Source organism: Mirounga leonina, unplaced genomic scaffold (assembly GCF_011800145.1).
Source record: "Mirounga leonina isolate KUSES-001 unplaced genomic scaffold, KU_Mleo_1.0 Mir_125, whole genome shotgun sequence".
In the NCBI taxonomy this organism is placed as follows: Eukaryota; Metazoa; Chordata; class Mammalia; order Carnivora; family Phocidae; genus Mirounga; species Mirounga leonina.
The window spans coordinates 68,489,630-68,508,871 of NW_023270305.1; the positions used below are offsets into that span (position 1 = coordinate 68,489,630).

The 19,242-nt window shown below is 47.4% G+C and overlaps 1 long non-coding RNA gene across 1 annotated transcript in view; it reads right to left on the reverse strand.

Annotated features, from left to right (window-relative positions):
- Nucleotides 1-19,242, reverse strand: part of LOC118008203 — a 25,971-nt gene continuing 6,729 nt past the window's right edge. The window contains exons 2-3 of the long non-coding RNA XR_004678612.1: nt 6,893-7,035; nt 1-1,013 (exon numbers count right to left, since the gene is read on the reverse strand). This is a non-coding gene — a long non-coding RNA (uncharacterized LOC118008203). The remainder of the gene's footprint in view (nt 1,014-6,892; nt 7,036-19,242) is intronic.

The following is a 19,242-nucleotide window of genomic DNA, read 5'->3' on the forward strand; positions in this document are numbered from 1 at the left end:
TTTTATTTTTATAAAAATTTTTACTAAGCTGTAATAAATTTGCAAGACTTAAAAAATTCAGCTTCATTTAAATATTTGATTGAAATTTTTGTATTAGATAAAATGCGTAAGTTATAGTATTGGTTACATTTGCCTTTTAATTTTAATAGATAATTTTGAATATTTTAAAGAAAAATAACTTGGTAAAAACTTATATGAAAATGTTTTGATCTTTTACAATTTAATTTGCATTTTTTAAATTAAAACGCACATAATATTTTTTACTGTTTCAGTTATCTATTGCCGTATATCAAAGCCCAAAGTTTAGTTGCTGAAAAGAAATTCTTTTTATCTCTTACAGTTCTGTGGATTGACTGGCTCGGGGGTCACTTGGTGGCCAGGGGTAGGGGTCTCACGTGGTTGCAGTCAAACCGTGGCAAGGTTGAGAGTCAAATGCAGGTTCAGCTGGGCTGTACGGCCAAGATGGCAGCATCCTGACTCTCAGAGCTGGTCTCAGCTGGGACGGCTGGAACAAGCAGAGTCTGGTGGACCATCTTGCTTTCTCCTGTGACTTTTCCACATGGCTAGCTTGGCCTCTCCATAGCATCTGTCTCAGAAGAAACCAACTTCTTACACGATGCCTGGCTTGTTCCAGAAAAAGCGTTGTAAGAGACCCAGGTGGAAGCCAAAAGGCTCCCTATGCGCTGTCCTCAGAAATCACGCGGCATCACAGGCATTGCTTTCTATTGGCCAAAGTGAGTCACAGGGACGACGCAGATTCCAGAGAGAGGCCTGCACGAGGTCATGAATACCAGGAGAGGTGGTTTTCACTGGGGGCTAGCTTTGAAGGTTAGCCCTCTGTGCTCCGCCCCCGCCCCCGATGAATCACATCCTTCACACATCCGAATGATTGTACACTGACCCCCAAGGCCCCCCGAAGTCTCATCCAGGACTTCCACATCTACATCAGGTCCGGAGCAGAGGAGGCCCCTCGGGTGTGGGTGCTTGGAGATGGCTCTTCTTGACTTGAAGGTCTGTGAAAAAAAGAAACGAGTTGTCTCCCTCCGCCAAACCCCACAAACAGTAAGGAGGTAGACACAGGATAACTGCATTAGACACTCTCATTCAAAAAGGGGAACAAGCTTGTGCAGAGAGCAATTCTGAAATTAAGCCAATTCCTTAATCAGGGGCTAGTCCTGTTCTCTGTGAGTGGGTGTCTGTGGCTCTTGGCCATACTCTGAGTTAACCTTCGTTTTCTAGAAGAAATGGTCAGCGTTTATAGCCAAATTGACTTCTCAACCTGTTTCTTGCCCATTACAAAGGACTCTTCGGGGGCGCCTGGGTGCCTCAGTCAGTAAAGCGTCTGCCTTCAGCTCAGGTCATGACTCCAGGGTCCTGGGTCCTGAGATCGAGCCCCAAGTTGGGCTCCCTGCTCAGCGGGGAGCCTGCTTCTCCCTCTCCCTCTGCAGCTCCCCCTGCTTGTGCTCTCTCTCCCTCTCTCTCTCTGTGTCAAATAAATAAATAAAATCTTTAAAAAAAAAAAAAAGGACTCTTCATTTTGAACAGTCTCTGTCCCTTTCGATCCAAGCTGAAAAAAAAAATTTTTAAATATGTGGGTTTCTTATATACCAAATTAAATCCTACTCCATTAAAGAAAAGGCCCCTCTCACTTTAAGGCACTTGTGAGGTTGTGGTGAGATTCTCAGTTCAGTCCTATTGCTCAGCAGAGAGGACCGAAGAGGTACCCCCTTACATTCTTATAAGTCCTGGTGTGTATCCAAAGGGTCTAAAGACATGCCCTTAAATATTTCTAAGGTCTTGACAGAGGGTCCTACAGGCACACCTTTGACTCTACCTGAGAACACATTTTATTGGCAGCACCCAGGATTTTCTTTGCCCTGAGGCCAGGCCTTGCTTTTTGAGCCTTTTGCTGGCTGGAATATAGACCGGGCCTCCTTAGATTTACTAATCCTGCTCCATAACTTCTTTAGTTCATCTTGACCTTTTCCTATTTTATCAGAGCCGTCTGGAAGAAGCTAATTAGCACTTACAACTTTCTGCTTGGAACTGGCCTTAGACATGTCACAAGTTCATAGGCACCCTTTCTATTTTCCCCATTACTATAGGGGATGGTCTCACATAATTCTGCCAGTGAATGGCTTATGTCCCCTTTTCTCCAGCCTCCAATAACAGTTTCCTCACCATGTTTCAGGACCTCCATAATATTCTCCCCAGGGTTCTTCAGCTCCTGCCCCCCATTTGTTTTCTGTCCCAAAGCAAATGCCGCAGGTTTTAAGTTTTTGTTACAAAACTCCCTTCCAACACTGTGGTAGCTGGTCTCCAAAGAAGGCCCCAGTGAGCAAACCTCCTGGTATTTACGTGGTCTGCGGACCCTGTGTGGTCCTCCCACACTGAAGCTGGGCCGTGACTCATGCTAACACATAGGACACGGTGAATATATGTTGTGTAAGTTTTGGACGTAGACTTTAGCTTCTTCTTCTTCCTTTTTGGAATACTCGCTTCTGGGAATCCTGCTACCATCTGAGAAGTCTAGCTATCCTACTAGAGAGATCATGTGGACAGAGAAGGACCCAAGGATTATAGGAAAAGAAGGAAAGGGCCAGCCGTCCCAGCACCCAAATTGAGCCTCTTGATGATTCCCGCCCCATCCACTAGCTAGCCATAGCCACATGAGAATTTCCAAGCAAAGCAGCAGAGGAGATGCTCAGCTATGCCTGGTCAACCCACAGACCATGAGAGATAATAAAATCATCTTTAATATTGCTTTAAACCGGGTGCCTGGGTGGCTCAGTTGGTTAAGCGACTGCCTTCGGCTCAGGTCATGATCCTGGAGTCCCGGGATCGAGTCCCACATCGGGCTCCCTGTTCGGCAGGGAGTCTGCTTCTCCCTCTGCCCCTCCCCCCTCTCATGCTCTCTGTCTCTCATTCTCTCTCTCTCAAATAAATAAATAAAATCTTTAAAGAAAAAAATATTGCTTTAAACCACCAAGCTTTGGAGGGTTTTGTTACATGGCAATAGCTAGGTAAAACAACTCTGAACACAATCACACTTTGTTTTTAATCCTGTAGGTCATTACTGTTCACTAGAACACAAACTATGAGTTCTCTATTATAAAGCATGATGACTGATTCTGCTGAAATTAAGGCAAGAAAATAAATTTCAAAGAACAAATACATGCTAATATATGAATTATTAATGTCTTTATTGTATTATTCATCCAAACATCACTGGCCCTTCCACAGAACCCGTGGTGTACTTAATAATCATTTCATTCAGTTGTCTTCAATATTTTGCAAACTTTCAGTCATATAAAAATCATAACTATAGGGGCGCCTGGGTGGCTCAGTTGGTTAGGCGACTGCCTTCAGCTCAGGTCATGATCCTGGAGTCCCTGGATCGAATCCCGCATCAGGCTCCCTGCTCGGCGGGGAGTCTGCTTCTCCCTCTGACCCTCCCCCCTCTCATGTGCTCTCTCTCATTCTCTCTCTCTCAAATAAATAAATAAAATCTTTAAAAAAAAATCATAACTATATATGTAGTTTCAATTTTATCATTTTGAAGGTAAACTCGTAAAGGTTGAAGGGTAGAACATATTTCAATGAAGAGTTTGTTAGCTTGACTTATAACTTTTACATATTTAGACATGTGGTCTGTGGGCCTCTGGTTTCACCAGAACCAATATAACAGGTGCCTGACCAAGGGGGAGCAGCAGAGGTACCACAATAGCCAGAAGGGAACTTGGATACGTAACTGGGCCAGAAGGAACACCCGAGCAACCACCCCAGAAAAGACCAGAGAGGATCATGGGGTCGGGGGCGGGGGGGAGTGAGGTGGGGTGGAGTGGGGTGCTGAGAAGCCCACCTGACCCATCTGCAGAGCCAATCACTGCTCCACTGGCCAAACTTAAATGGCCTGGGCTGGCCTGGGACCAGGTGCGGGAACACCACAGAGCTAAACCCATCCCCAGAGTTGTCCTGAAACCTGACTTATTCTGGGGAGCATCCCATCCTTCCAAGGCCCCCAGGTTCAGGTCCAGGCCCAGCGCTAGGCCAGGAGGGATCTACAGTCAAACTGAGTCAGAATTTGTTACTAATGAGTATCTGAGATTCCTGCTTTCTACATCGATCATTTTTACAATCGCAAATGTGCTTCCCTTACCGCATAGTTTCCTTCCAAGAATTATATCTGAAAAACCCTCATCTTTTCTTTGCAAAATTAAGGTGAAAAAGATCTGTCCGCATTTTCGTTAAAAGTGTCAAGTGGGGAGAAGAGAAGAGGGGACAAGGAGGTTGAGTCGAGGAGGTGGCAGGAGCTGTGGATCTTCTTGAAGACCAGGAGAGCCGGACATGTGTGTGACCAGGATCACACCTATGTCTCAATTCTGCAGGGCTGGTGCAGCAGATGATCTGGTCCCAAGACTACACATGTCTGGGGCCTGGGTGCAGCTCTTTACCTGCCTGGGCTCTCCTTGCTGGTATAGGGGGTCTCTGGCATGAGACTCTCAGATCTTTCTAGGGGAGCAGTTGAGGAGCATGGCTAACCCTTATGCTGGAGCACAGGCTCACAGCTCCAGTGTGGAGGGGGCATTCCCTGGTTTTGAGTCCTCGCTCTACCCTTTTCTAACCTGGAGGCCTCAGGCAAATTACCTAATCCCTTTGTACCTCTGTCTCCTAATCAGTAAAATTGGGATGATGATGATGATGATGATGGATGATGATGACATACCTGCCCCACTGGGCTGTTGAGAGGATTAAATGAGTAACACAGGTAAAGTGCTAAGAACAGAGCCTGGCACAGGGGAAGTGCTAAGGTTAATGGCTGCCAGCAGAGAAAACAGTCCAGGAGAAAGATGGGGTAAATGCAGACTTCCGTGAGCGTTGTTTCTCGGTTAAATGCAGATGCATTAAGGAGTACTCAGATCTCTTCAGGCCGGAAATCTTCATGTGGCTCAGAGTTAGTGCCCTGGCCAGGAACAGAGGTGTCGCCCATGCAACAGCCAAAATATTTTTTATTTTTTATTTTCTTTTTTAAAGACTTTATTTGTTTATTTGACAAAGAGAGACACAGCGAGAGAAGGAACACAAGCAGGGGGAGTGGGAGAGGGAGAAGCAGGCTTCCAGCCCAGCTGGGAGCCTGACATGGGGCTTGATCCCAGGACCCCGGGAGACAAAGGCAGACGCTCAATGACGCTTAATGACTGAGCCACCCAGGCGCCCCCCAAAATATTTTTTAAAAGGTCTCCTTGGGTCCAGATTAAAATTGCCACCCAAGGCAAGGAAATGTGACTTTGGATGCCAGTGACTCTGGTTTGTCCTGGATTTCTTTACACTTAGGAAGCCTTATCTTCCCCCCTACGGAGCCTCATCCTATGACACACTGAACATTGGACTTGAAGTTAAGACTTGAGGTTGAAGATTTGCAGGGCGACCTCAGGCACATCCCTTCCCATCTCAGAGACTGTTTCTGGTCTATAAAATGAGGGGGCTGGACTAGATACTCAAAGTCCCCAGTTGCTCTAACATTCTGGGACAATGATTGCTCACCCCCCGCCCAAGCCTGGTCCTGGACAAAAGCCCACATCCAGCACAGTGTCCACATCAACAAGGGGCCAAGGAGAGGCAGCCCCTGGGGCTTGGTTGAGCCTCCTTGCCCTCCCCATTTGCAGAGAGCTCTATCCCAGGCCCAAGAAGCCCAGGGGACTCCCCAGTTGGGCCCACCTCAAAGCTTCTAGTAGGGCTGTCCCTGGGATGGAGGTGAAGAACAAGAGCCAGGCTTGGGCAAGCACAGAGGAGTTAAGACCATGGTCCAGGGCAGTATCCCACACTCACAAAGGACAAGAGGGTGGAAGGAGGCCAAGGGACCTGAGATCTCAGGGAAGGCCAAAATGTGATTTAGCCCTTGGAGGTGAAGGCAAGTCTGGCCTCCTCTCCCAAACCATGCTGAGAGCCCCAAATGGGTGGGGGCTGTGAACCCACGTCCACTATAGCAGGTGCTGTATTGGAGCCATTTGAAAGCTCACTCCCTGAGAACTATCATATTAGGCCACTGACTCAGAAGGCTAGAAGGTTCTGCAAGGTTCAGAGCCACGGTTCAGCATGCATGTTGCAGGGATTCCATGCCTTGCCAAGTGTCTTACGACTATGGAAGTGCATCTACCTATATGTAGAGGTTTCCTCACATCTGTGGGAGGATCTGTGATTGAGCCTGGGGCATCTGTGTGAAAGACAGAGGAACAGCAGGCAGCCATGTGTGCAGGCTCTGAGGCCAGACTGCCTAGGCTTGAATCCCAACGTCGCCAATTACTAGCCATATGACCTTGAGCCGTCACCTCTATGTGACCCAATTCACCCACCTGTTAATTGGGATAAATAACAATACTAATGCACAAAGTTGTTGTAAGGATTCCATTGCTTGAACCCTCATGCATGCTAGAACAACACCTACTAAATTTCCAATAGGTAGTAAATTTCCAATAGGCGTTTGCCAGCATGACCTTGTATGACCGTATCCACGTGTGCAAACGTAGATTCAAGCGCTCCCATGTAAAGATTTATGGGCGTCTGTAGGTCTTTGAGTATGAGAAGGTCCACATCTGGGTGTCTGTGTCTCGGTGTGTTTGAGAACTTCCGGTGCACCCAGTGATGATGACAACTGGCATTTATTGCATGCTTACTGTGTCAGGCACTCACTGCTCTAAGAGTTCTACAGATATGCACGTGCAAACACACGCAAATGTGAGCAGCTGAGCTGTGTCCAGCCACAGGCGCCAGTGAGGACCTGTGGGCGTGGCCTCTCAGCCCCGCCCAGTGAGCCCCCCTTCCTGAGTTAGCTGTGTGAGAGATGAAGGCAAGATAGCGGATTCTGCCTGTGGAGAAAGTCTTCACATTTTACCTGTCATGGTTCCTTTGCTTCCATTGTCCAGGGTAACATTTCAAGCATAAAAGTATATTTGCAAATGGATGAATGTGCTTTTCTTTCTTGCCCTCATGAGTTCGTGACCTTCATCTTCCTTGGCCTGAGGCATCCATCTCTGCCTGAAGAGAGACAAGGATGAAGGTTTGATGTAGGCAGAATGAACAGGAAAAAAAAAAAATGCTGTAATGTTTGTCATCTGACATGCAAAATAAGATTCTGTTAGGTCAAAAGTCTTCTGAACCAGGCTATTCTTTTAAGAGCGCAGTTTCTGGATGCCTTCCTTCATCTCCTTCTTGGGTGTGACCATAGTGTTTTATGTAACAGCTGCCCAGGCCAGAGGAGAAAGGGCTTTGGCCCTCTCCTTCCTGCCCAGGGGACAGCAGGAAGGGCCTGGGAGGAAAATGAAGCAGTCCCATCTGGCTTTGCTCCAGAGAAGGAACCCCAGGGAGGGGCCCCTGTCCCCTTCTCCCTTTGGAACTCTGGGAGGAACAGCATCCCAGGCTGCTCTGAACTGGCCCGGCCTCCGCCTCTGACACCAGGGCTCCCGGGCGAAAGCGGAGGAATCAGCCTCAGTAGTTGGGCTTCACAAGCCAACCTCAGTTGCCACCGGGCTGGCTGCCACGTTGTGAGCCAGCAGGCCAGCCAGGACCCTGGTGGCACAATGAGGAGATGCCACAGGAGGAGAGGTAACACTGCTGGATCACTGGGAGGCCCTGCCGGAGGCAGCGGGGATGAACCAGGTGCAGCAGGCTGGTCAGCCGGGGACATGCCGAGGCCCTGGGCAGACAAAGAGGGACCAGACCAAGAGTTACATAAGCTCAGCTTCAGGTGCAATCCATGGCTGCCCGGGGACAAGAGACCTTGCTGGGAACCCAGAGGACACCACACCCTGGACAACTCCTTGCTGCCACCCAGTGCCACAGGAGCTGCTCTTGTGTGTCCACACGCCTTGACACCGTCTTGGTGGCAGAAGCTCGGGAAGGTGGTCTGAGAACTGAGCACTTCCTCCAAGAGAAACAAACCATCCCCGAACAGGACAAGCTAAACCATCAGGCCCTGGTTAAAATCAAGTTGACTATTTCATTGGTTTTCTCCCTAGTCATCAGGTAGGTGTTGGGAGAAAGGCCAGATTTCGTTAGAGATGAATAAATAAATTACTTCTTTTCTGCACAGATGAACTGAAGTGTGAGTTAAATTTTCAACCCTGTTGCACACACAAAAATAGAGGACCCGCCCACCTCTACCCCGCGCCCCGCCCCCCCCATATGCCAGCTGGCCTTTCCAACTAAAGACAATGACCCCGGCAGAGGACAAGTCCTGGCCTCTGGATCCTAAGTTGCCTCGTGGGGGACGGGGTCATGGCAGAGCAGGACAAGGTCGCCCTTCCACCCAAGTGCACGCATCAGCCTTCTTGGGCTCATGCACACCAGCTCCCCACCTCCTGGCTTGTCTGTGCTTTTCTGAGGGAAAGAACAAGGTTCTAATTCTCTTTCCAGGCCCTTCCTGTCCAGGGCATTTGGGCTGCCAGCCCTGGCCGCTTTCTCAGAGGCCGCTCAGATCCCTCGTTCCCCCGGGGGAAGGTGGGACTATGGGGTGTGAACTGAGTGAGGTCCAAGGTCCTACACATGGTGCCTGGTAGGAGGGGGTGTAGAGGGGGGCGGGGGGAGGAGGAGGGATCCGCACACGGGGAGGGCGGTGCTGCCACCTGCTGGAGCCCGGGAGAGAGACAGCCCAGCTGTGGAGCCATGTGCCGCTTGCCTTGGGTGAAACCACTGCTGAGTCTTGCACTCAAATGATTCACTTCCCTTTTTCCAGAACAGCGTCCCACCTATTCCTTCATTTGGCCATTTGGTCTGCAGATTGGAGCAAGATCACCATCCCATTTTACAGATGAGGAAACATGCCCAAGAAAGAGACAAATGCCATCTAAAGTCACATTACCGGGGATGGCTTGAAGGCATTTGGTCTCCAGCCTCCCAACCAAGAGCTGTGTCCCCTCCTCAGTGCTCAGACGAGGGTGCCCCGGGGCATGAGAGGGGCCCTCATATGCACGCTGAAAGGGCCATCTCCAGCCTGAAGGGAGATGGTATGAGGGAGGGAGGGGGCATGTAATCTTCCTGCTGGGACCCATGTGCCAGGCAGTACTGGCAGCCCGGCCATTGGCTCAGGGCCTGACATATGCCCACAGGGCTTCCGTTTCCTAAGGATTCCACACGCTCATTACCGCATGGATCATTTCGGCCGCTTCGGCTCCGTTTTCTGAAATGCCACAAGGGCAGGCAGGCGACCAGGGAAGCCCTGACCAGTGCCTGTCCTGATTCACTGGGAAGGGTTTGTGCCACAACAAGGCTGACACCTTAACACATTTTTCCCCATGAATTGTCTTTTAATGTCCTTGCTGCTTTTCTGTTGAGAACATCAGGCTGTTTGTTTCTATCTTAAACAGGAAAAGGTGACTTATTTGGAACCTCTGAATTTTGACCCTGTGAGTATATTACCTACCAAATTAAACAGGAGGGGGGATGACACTCTAAATATAAATGAAACAAAATATTTTAATTGATTCCATGTGAAGAGTTGAGGAATGAAAATTTAATATTAAAAAAAATTCCTGGGCGCCTGGGTGGCTCAGTTGGTTAAGCGACTGCCTTCAGCTCAGGTCATGATCCCGGGATCCTGGGATTGAGTCCCGCATCGGGCTCTCTGCTCCGCGGGGAGCCTGCTTCTCCCTCTCCCACTCCCCCTGCTTGTGTTCCCTCTCTCGCTGTGTCTCTCTCTGTCAAATAAATAAATAAAATCTTAAAAAAAAAAAATTCCTAAGGGGAATTCCTGTCACAGCACCCTGCCCGGAGACCAGGGAAAGGCAAAATTGTAAAGCAGCCCCCACCCTCTGCTTCTGTCTCACTGCCAAGCACCCCTCTTTCCTGAAGCCCTCCTGATGCTCTCCCACTCGCCACAGTGATGCTCTGCTCTTGCCCTCGGCGAGCTTTGCTCAACTCCCCCATGCCAAGGCCCTGAGGACACATGTGTGGCCTCATGGTGCAGACACGACGTCACAGGCTGACATCAGCATGCAGGCCAAGCCCGCTGTTAGGCAGTCGGTACACAGCAAGTCACCACCTGGCTCTGGCGTGGGCTTTGAAAAGTGTGTTGTGGTAATGTTTCTTGACAAGAATCTAGAAGGCCCGAGTCCTTATATACAAAATAGGTGATGAGGGTCCTCGAAGGGCCGGCGTCCTCGAAGCCATTTTCCCCAATGGTGAGGGCTCCTGGAGGACAGATGGGGACCGTTTCTATGGCCCCCACTGAGGATGTCCTGTGGTCAGCAGGGGGCAGACAGGCAGATGACTGGCCCAGAAGGCCCCCAGCTTGGGGGCCCCCAGGCCATCTCTGCCTCCCAGCCCTTCCAGCCGAGGCGTTCCCTTGGCCAAAACAGTCTGTGGGACAGAAAAGGTGCCTCTTCTCAGCCCAAGCCCCACACCACCCTCCCACCATGGAGCGAGTCCACTTGTCCTGATGTGTTTTGTGCACCCTGGGAGATGATTTGGGCCGGTGTTATAAACCCCTTAGTTCCAGTAACAGCAACCTCTACCCTCCTCCTGAGAGCAGTGCTCACCGGTCACCCTCACTGCCAGGACTCTGCATTGGCCCAAGCCTCCTCCTCTCCTGACCGACCTCCTGACCTTCTCTGCCCTCTCTTCTTGGTCTGCCAGAGTCCAGGCAAGACAGAAAGCTATGGACAGGCCCCAGGTTGCCTGCAGGCTGCAGATTAAATAAAGCTCAGTGGCTGGTCCTGCGGCTGGCTCTGCACCAGGGCAGTGCTGGGGGGAGCCTCCTAAGGCAGAGCCACAGCGCCACCTCGTGGTAGACTGCCACACGTGCAGCCAGGCCAGAGCCAGCCCAAAGAACCTTCCTACGTAGGGGCCTCTTCCTTAACTATTCCACTGTCCAGTCCTTGGGGTCTTCCCTAGATCCCAGGAGAGCCCCGTCCCTGAGGATTGAGGGACAACTGCCAAACTGAGGTCCTAGCCACATCTCTGACACACACACACCCATACACAAAGCAAAACACCTAGAAAGGGCCTGGGTTTCTGTGTCAGGGAGACCTGTTCAGCGGATGTCTGAGCTCAGGTAATTACCTAACCTCATGAACCTCAGTGTTCTGCCTCTAAAATGGGGGCAGTAAAAAGGCTGCCAAGGAATATATTAGGTAATAAAGGCCCTAGAGTAGGGGCTGGCTCTCCGCAGGGGCTCAAGAAACAACAGTTTCCTTTCCTTTCTGCCCGGGCTTGACGCCTGGAGAACCCGGACTTACTCAAAGGCAGGGTTGAGGGGACAGTCAAAACCCAAAGCCTAGGATGGGAAACGATTCTACCTCAGCAGCTCCAAGAAAGCATTCTGAGCTCCTTCATCCGACACTCTTTGCCTCTCTCGGAAACATCTCGTTTAGGGTGACCAAGCCGCCTGGTTTGCCAGGGGCTAGGGGTTTTCAGAGTGAGGGACCTTCAGCACTAAAGGTGGGGATGTCCCTGGCCAACCTGGATGAGTCGGTCGCCCCCTCCTTACCTTGCTTCACAGTCCGGTTCGCTGGGCCCAGGAATCCGCATTATAACTCTCCCCTCAGTGATGCTTGTGAACACCAGTGGCCACCCCACCCCAGCACTCTCTGTGTTTTCTTACTGGGCTCCTGGTGGGAACACTACTCACCAACTAGACAGGAAGCCTGAGACATGACACACGCAGTGACAAGACCTTGGAAAGACTCCAAAGAACTTTCTAAAAACCAGGCTCTGGACCAGGATCTGCAAAGCAAACCAACAGCAGCGGGACCCATTCCTACCCAGCTCCACAGGCTGCCGTGTGTTGCTCCTCTATGATCCTTCCATTCATTCACTAAGGACTTGTTGAGCACTTGTTGGCCTGGCCTCTGAATGTACATCCTAATGATGGAAAAGAAACAACTGCCACTTGCATTTAAGCACAATAATTTTAGATAGTGAAAATAGTAGTAAACACTATATATAGGAGTAAACAGTACCATACCACGTTCAAAGGCATCTCTGAGAAGGTGATATTTGACTGAGCCCTGAAGGTTAAGGAGCTAGCCACCCCAAGATTTGGACGAAGGTGTTCCAGGAGAAGGAAGAGCCCCGAGGCGGAAACAAGGAATAGAAAGAGTAGAGTGACTAGAGCATAGCAAGCAGGGACAGAGCTACAGGAGCTGAGGATCGGGAGGTGTGCAGGGGCCAGTTCAGGCATATGGGGCCTTCTGGACCTCTGCAGGCCTTTGCATTTTATTCTGCATGCAATGGAAAGCCGTCAATGATTTTAAGCAAGAAAATGATAGGATCTGATTCGTGTTATTAAAAGCTCACTTGGGGGTGGGGGACCTGGGTGGCTCAGTCAGTGGAGTGTGTGACTCTTGATCTCAGGGTTGTGAGTTCAAACCCAATGTTGGGTGTAGAGATTACTTAAAAATTAAAAATCTTTAAAATATAAAAGGAAAGCTCACTTGGGCTTCTGTGTAAAGAAGGGACTGGAGAGGGTAAGAAGTGGAAGTAGGGAGGGCCTTTGGCTCGGGTCATGATCCCGGAATCCCTGCTCAGCAGGGAGTCTGCTTCTCCCTCTGCCCTTCACCTCTCTGTCTCTAATAAATAAATAAAATCTAAAACTAAAAATAAAATTAAAAAAAGGAAGTGGAAGTAGGGAGTCAGTTAAGAGACTGCTGCAATAGTCCAAGCAGGAGATGACAGGAAGTGCAGATGGACAGCAGGGATGGAGGGAGATACAGACTTGCTGGTGGATTAGATATGGGGGAGCAAAGGGGTACAAGGAAGGCTGCCTCCTAAGTGTTTCACTTAGAACCCAGGTGAATGGATGAAAGAGACATTTTGTGGGATGGGAAAGACTAGGGGAGGAGCAGGTTTGGGAGGGGAAAGCTCCCGTGCTGTGCTTTGAATGAGTCATCTTGGTGGAGGAGATGGGTGTGCTGATAGGGCTGGGCTTTGTACAAAGGCACAGGGAAACATCTATTAACTCTATCCCCAGGCCAGCTTCATAGTGTGAAAGATTACAGTAAATTTTAGTTCAGCTAGAAATGGATGCTGCCTTTTCTTTCTGAAAGGAAATCTCATTATTAAGAAATTTGAAAAATTGGCCATCAATGTAAAATGCTGTTTTGTACAATAACAATAGCATCAGTCATTGTTACAAGTGGCAGAAACCCAAGCCTCACAGGCTAATGCAAAAGGGCACTTTTGGGGGCACCTGTGTGGCTCAGCTGGTTAAGCATGGGACTCTTGGTTTCCGCTTTGGTTATGATCTCACGGTCATGGGATGGAACCCCACATCTGGCTCCCCACTCAGCGGTGAAGTCTGCTTGGGATTCTCTCTCCCTCTTCCTCTGCCCCTCCCCCACTCACTCCTGCCCTCTCTCAAATAAATAAAACCTTAAATAAATAAATAAATAAATAAATAAATAAATAAATAAATAAATAAATAAAATAAAACAAAAAAAATACTCTTAAAAAGGGGGGGGGGCATTTTTCTGGCACACACAATCAAACCACAGAAGGAGGACTTGTGAAGCTTATCTTATCAGAGACACAAACACTTCCAGACCTCTCTATCTCTTCTCCAGGTCTCATTAAATGTAGCCTTCATTCTCCCAGGCCAAATCCTCAGCTAGGAGGATGCCTGCTAGAAAGAGACCTTCCGGGGACAGCAGGAAGTTCTGGATTTATATTTTTTTATGTTTCTAAACAGAAAGAGAAAACGATTCTTCCCAGATAACTCAAGATAGAAGAGCGCCTGGTGGCTCAGTCGGTTAAGCATCGGCCTTCGGCTCAGGTCATGATCCCAGGGTCCTGGGCTCGAGTCCCATGGGCTCCCTGCTCAGCTGGGAGTCCGCTTCTCCCTCTGCCCCTCCCCGCTGCTTGTGGGTGCTCTCTCTCTCTCTCTCTCTCTCTCTCTCTCTCTCTCTCTCAACAAACCAACCAACCCACCTCGAGATAGAAATTCTGATTGGCTCACTCGGAGTCACATGCCCATCTCCGAGCCAACCAGCGTGCAGTTGAGCTGATTGGGCGTGACTGGCCGAGTGCTCAGCTGTGCTGAGGGGCGCGGTATGTTGTAACCAGAAGAAAAGGGAATGGGGTCTACTGCACAGTGTCACTTTTCTGAAACAGAACTCAGGATCTTATGGCCAAAAGAGATCTTGGAAGCCTCAGCCCCCTTCCGACCAACGCAAGACTCAAGCTCCTGCTGCAGCTGGGACACTTACTCCCGTCACCAGCCAACCCACCCCATTTCTCAATGGCGCTGATCCTTTTAAAAAATAAATGTGCTTGGGGCGCCTGGGTGGCTCAGTTGGTTAAGCGACTGCCTTCGGCTCAGGTCATGATCCTGGAGTCCCGGGATCGAGTCCCACATCGGGCTCCCTGCTCGGCAGGGAGTCTGCTTTTCCCTCTGACCCTCCCCCCTCTCATGTGCTTGCTCTCTCTCATTCTCGCTCTCTCAAATAAATAAATAAATCTTTAAAAATAAATAAATAAATAAATGTGCTTCCTTCTCGTCATCACCCTTGGGCTGTAGTCTAAGTTCATGTTCTTTCCTCTAGGTCAACAGTGAGTATATCTACTCCTTTCACAGATACATGAAAGCAGCACATACATCCCTCTCCAGCCCACTCTTCTCCAGGATCCAGATTCCTTGGAGTTGCACCTGTAGTCTTCATGCATAGCTCGTTGTGACGGGAGTAGGAGGGGCATCTAGTCCCCCGGATCCTTGAGGCCAGGGGTTGTTGAATCAAGGACTTGATGGGGAAAGGCAGGGAACCCACAGAGGGAGGAAAGGGGCCAGCCAGCCAGCAGGGAGCATAAAAACACGTAAGGAGAATCCAGTTTTACCATTTACATTAAGAAGGAGAAGAAAAGGGGGGTGGGGGGATGGGCTAGCCCGGTGATGGGTATTAAGGAGGGCACGTTCTGCATGGAGCACTGGGTGTTATACGCAAACAATGAATCATGGAACACTTCATCTAGAACTAATGATGTAATGTATGGTGATTAACATAACATAATAAAAAAAATTTTTTTAAAAAGAAGGAGAAGAAAATAGATGAGATAAAAATAAATTCAGAAGAAAAGGTTAAAAGAAGGCTCAGAGGAAAATAAAAGAAGTACAGAGGGAAAGGTGGCATCACAGTTTTAAAGGGAAAGCACATCCTCATTAACAAAAGGGTGTGTAAAGGAATGAAAGGGTTATGACAGAACAAAATTTTAAAATATTAAGAATAATTCGGGGCTATTCAGGTAGTAAAATAACAATCAGTTAAATAAAAATATATTTTTTAAAGATTTTATTTCTTTATTTGACAGAGAGAGACACAGCGAGAGAGGGAACACAAGCAGGGGGAGCGGGAGAGGGAGAAGCAGGCTTCCCGCCGAGCAGAGAGCCCAATGTGGGACTTGATCCCAGGACCCTGAGATCATGACCTGAGCTGAAGGCAGACGCTTAACGACTGAGCCACCCAGGCGCCCCATAAAAATATTTTTTTTTTAAGATTTTATTTATTTATTTGAGAGAGAGAGAGTGAGAGAGAGCGAGTACATGAGAGGGGGGAGGGTCAGAGGGAGAAGCAGACTCCCTGCCGAGCAGGGAGCCCGATGCGGGACTCCAGGATCATGACCTGAGCCGAAGGCAGTCGCTTAACCAACTGAGCCACCCAGGCGCCACCCATAAAAATATTTTTAAGTGACTTTAAACATTATAAGGCTAGAAGGTGATGCTGAAGGCAACAGGACAGAGTCAAAGGCCAGAAGCACCAGGCAGGGCTGAGAGGAGAGTCTCCTGGGCTTCTGCTAAATCTGGGGTTGCCTTCAGTCCACCCCTGCAAGCTGGGACGCCTCTGACGAGCAGGCCATGCCTTATGTCAGACCCTCCAGGAAATGCCCCATCCTCAAATCGCTGTGGGGGAAAGGCATTCAGTGGGGGCTTCCCTGGAACTGAAGAACAAGCGCATGCCCCACCAGCCTCAGTCAACCTGGCCCCTCAGCCACTGCCTGCAGGAGATGGATTCTAGAGGCCTCGTGCCCATGGATTGCCACCTCAGAAACCCTCTTTAAAGGTGATTCCACACAGCTGTAAAATTTCACATGTATATAAAATAGATATAGATTATATATCTTATATGTTATATATAACATATTATATAACATCACAAATTATATATCACATTATATCTTATATATAAATTATTATATACATGATTGTATATATTTTATAGATAGATATCTATCCCTTGGACCAGCAATCCCACATCCAGAATCTATCTTAAAAGTATACTGGCCAAAAATTCCAAGCAATGTGAACAAATCTCCTCACTGCAGCACTATCTCTGCAACCAGAAGACTAAAAACCACCCAAGGGTTCATCAGTAGAGGAGTGGAATGCCCACATGAGCAGAGTACTAAGGAAGGAGGAAGAGCTCTATCTGCAACATTAAAATGATCTTCAGATATGCTCTTACTGAGGGGTGCCTGGCCGGCTCAGTGGAGCACATGACTCTCAATCGCAGGGTCTTGAATTCTAGCCCCACGTCTGGTGTGGAGCCTACTTAAAATAAGAAAGAAAGAAAAAAAAGAATATACTGTTAGTGAAATCAGTGAGGGATAGGACAGCTTTTGAATAAGAAGGAAAGGAAGTGGAACACAAACATAAGTGCGTATTTGCCTGTATTTTTTAAGAGAAACAATAAAAAGATAACCAAAAATGTAATTTTCAAAATATTACCTATAGAGAGAAGGAGGAAACAGGACTAAGGGACAAGGATATAAGCTGGACTTCTCTGAATAAACCTTGTTTTATAGTTTTGACTTTGGAAGCATGTAAATTTTTTAGATAAATAAATGAAAAAGAAAAAGAAAAGAATCCCTAAAAATGTAAAACAAACTGAATCAAATGGCCCTCACTGTTTATCAAGCCATAACAGAAAAATTACGTTGACTTTAAAAACACAATACTTTGAATACTGCATTTGGAATATAAATTAAGGACAAAAGGAATCACAAAGGAATCTTAAACTGCAATCAATAATCTTATTGTTAGAAATAATATTGATAACATTATTTATTTATTTATTTATTTATTTATTTATTTATTGAGCATGCGATGAGGGGGGATGGGAGGGGCAGAGGGCAAGGGAGAGAGAGAATCTTAAGTAGGCTCCATGCCCAGCGTGGAGCCCAATGCGGGGCTCCATCTCACAATCCTGAGATCATGACCTAAGTTGAAATCAGGAGTTGGATATTTAACCAACCGAGCCACCCAGGTGCCCTGATAATATTATTTTGAAACGTGTGTGTGGGGGGGGGGGGGGTGCATAGTAGGATAAAGCAAATAAGTAAATTAAGTAATTATGTAAGAGTTGTAAAGAACTAATATTTTCAGAACAAGACAAAAGACATCTAAATATAAAATTTAATGGCATAAATTTTGTAATTTTAAATGGAAATATCACTATAAACTCAGACTTTATTTTTCTCTTTTTAAAAAGTATGCATTTCCTAGTTCTGTCCACTGAAAAGACTTTGAAATATGATAACCACAGAGTAGCAACAATCGATTCTAGAACACAGATTGTGGTCTCCTAAATAAGAACATTTCCCAGCAAAAAGAACCAGACTCCTAGGAGAATAGCCGATTCCAGGATTGAAGAAAGAAAAATACAAAATGTATTCTGGAATATCTTGTTATGCTGGGAACAAGAAGACTATCAAAGATCTAAGATTAGGGGCACCTGGGTGGCTCAGTCGTTAGGCGTCTGCCTTCAGCTCGGGTCATGATCCCAGGGTCCTGGGATCGAGCCCCGCATCAGGCTCCCTGCTCAGTGGGGATCCTATTTCTCCCTCTCCCACTCTGCCTGCTTGTGTTCCCTCTCTCTCTGTCTCTCTCTGTCAAATAAATAAATAAAATCTTTTAAAAAATAAAAAAATAAAAAGATCTAAGATTATGTCAAAAAGACCCAGGAGCCAACTTTATGGCACTTTCTCTGGCCAAACATGAGACAGATCAAGCATCAACAGTGATAGCTGGGCCAATGAATCATGAGAACATAACAGTCCTAAACACCAGTGCAGCCAATAACAGAGCTACAAACTACATGAAGCAGGAAAAGGCAGAACTGAAAGGAGAAATAGAAAAATCTATGACTGTAGTTGGTTATTTTCATACTCTTCTCTCAATGACAGAACAAGTAGAGAGAAAATCAAAGCTATCGAAGCCTTGAGCAACACTAGAAACCAACTTGATATCATTGACCTTGACAGAACACTCTCCTCGACAACAGCACAATACACATTCTCTTCACATACATCAACATCAAATGAAAAGCAGGAAAACAATTGAGAACGTGAAATGAAACTGAAATGAAATGAAACTGAAAACTGGATATTTGAAAAAGATAAATGAAAGTGAAAAACCTCTTATTAGACTGATCAGGAAGAAAAATAAAAAAAGATACAAATTACCAATATCAGAAATTTGTGAGGACATCACTACAGATCCTAAAGACAAGAAGGGAATATTATGTATAACTTCATGCCAATAAATTGAACAAATTTTTTTAAAGATTTTATTTATTTATTTGACAGAGAGAGAGACGAGGAGAGAGGGAACAAAAGCAGGGGGAGAGGGAGAGGGAGAAGCAGGCTTCCCGCTGAGCAGGGAGCCCCATGCAGGGCTCGATCCCAGGACCCTGGGATCATGACCTGAGCCGAAGGCAGATGCTTAATGACTGAGCCACCCAGGTGCCCCTAAATTGAACAAATTTAACAAAAAAGACAAATTTCTTGAAAAACACAAAATACCAAAGCTCACTCAAGAACTGATCACTTGAATAACCCCATATCCACTAAATAAATTGAACTTATAGGGTTTAAAAAAAAAAACCTTCCCACAAAGAAAACTGCAGACCCACAGTGCTTCACTAGTGACTTCTGCCAAGTATTTAACAAAGAAATAATACAGGACTTACACCCTGAAAACTACAAAACATTGCTGAAAGAAATTAAAGGCCTAAGGGTGCCTGGGTGGCACAGTTGGTTAAGCATCCAACTCTTGGTTTCAGCTCAGATCATGATCTCTGGATCATGAGATTGAGCCCAGTGTGGGGCTCTGCACTCAGCGCAGAGTCTACTTGAGTTTCTCTCTCCCTCTGCCCTTTCCCCCGCCCCTGCTCTCTCTCTCTCAAATAAACAAATAAATCAAAAGAAAGAAAGAAAGGAAGGAAGGAAGGAAGGAAGGAAGGAAGGAAGGAAGGAAGGAAG